Here is a 1,618-nt window from a genome sequence, read left to right on the forward strand (position 1 = left end):
GCGCCACTTCGCTCGGTAATTTCTTGTATTTGAAACTGTAGTTCCATTAATTGTTTTGATACCGTTAGCTTGTTGCTTTTATTAAAGTGTTGTAGTTTACAAATTAATCTTGATAATACACAATAGTCTTACGTTAGACTGTGATACATAATAATAAACACCGTTAAAGCCCGGTCCACACGCAACGATCTGTCTGCGCAGACATCGGCGCAGATGTCTGTACATGCAAAAGATCGCTGCAAATGTGGTGTGTTCACACGACACAAACCCCAATCTACTACTCGCCTGCCATCTGTCGGTGTAGAAAAGAAATATCAGTGGCAAGCGACTACGCTCCCCGAAAACGTCAAAATTTAATTCAGTTATTTTGAAAAATAGAAATGGAGGAAGTTCTGTTGTGGTCTGTGTTCGCAACTTGAGTTGCAAAAAACATTCAGACCAACCGCAGGAAACAGAGAAAGCGGTCAAAATGGTGCAGACAGTGGCTGCTAAAGCGAAAGCAGTTTTGTCACGTAAATTTACTGCGAGAGTTGCAGGGCGAACCTGTTTTGTTTTACATAACCTCGTGTTCCATTTCCTCGCACATTGGCACTCCAATTTCATCTTCAATTGTACTCCTGCTTGGTCTTGGCGTTTCTTGATCACGAAGAAAGCCAAGTAGATCAAAATACCATAACGTTGGCTGGTATACTTGATCTACTCCTACACCAGATCTTCTAGATTTCTGAACTTTGGATAACTCTTTTCGGTAAACAGTTCGCTGACAGACTAATTTACTTGACTTGCCTTCATGAACAGTTCGCTGACAGACTAATTTACTTGACTTGCCTTCATGAACTCATCCTTCAGGAAAGCGTAAATAGCTTCAGATGTGTTGGGTATTATTTCACTCAATGCTTGTTTCGATATTGCAGATGAAAATTCCAAATCATTGTAGCTCCTTCCTGTTGCTAGAAATCTTAATGTTACTGCCAGGCGTTCATGAGGAGAAATTTCCCTTCTCATACAAGTATTTTTCTCATAATATGAGGGGTTACATGCTTTAAGAGATAATTATAAGTTTCGACATCCATTCGCAAATAATTTCGCCAGTTCGCAACGAAATTATTTTTTTATTACCGTTTCTCTCTTTGCCGAGGCGCCAACTGCCCGCAATTTTTCAATTAGAGCATTGTATGCTGCTGTCTTTTTGTCTCGGTCACTATATCCTTTACTTTTAATCTTCCACAAACATGGGTGGTTTCTGTATATTTCAATGAATTCACTTACAAACTCTCGAGAACACTGACGAGTATCAGCCATTTTAATGCCCTGTGCACACAAATACAAACACTAGACTGAGCAAACAGCTGTTTCGCGCCAGATTTGCGACGATCTCCTGTCCACACGCTCCAACTTGTCTGCGCAGATGTGGTTTGAACCGACAGATTTGAGAGGTATCGCTCAAACCTCCAACTCCAACTTCCAGGTTTGCACACACCTCAGGTTGGTGCAAATCTTCTGTTCACACGCAACGATCTGTCTGCGCAGATGTGATGTGCGCAGACATTTGCGCAGACAGATCGTTGCGTGTGGACGGGCCTTAAGTTTGACTGGATGTCATAGATAGTACTAGAGT

The sequence above is a fragment of the Schistocerca piceifrons genome, chromosome 1 (assembly GCF_021461385.2).
Source record: "Schistocerca piceifrons isolate TAMUIC-IGC-003096 chromosome 1, iqSchPice1.1, whole genome shotgun sequence".
Lineage (NCBI taxonomy): Eukaryota > Metazoa > Arthropoda > Insecta > Orthoptera > Acrididae > Schistocerca > Schistocerca piceifrons.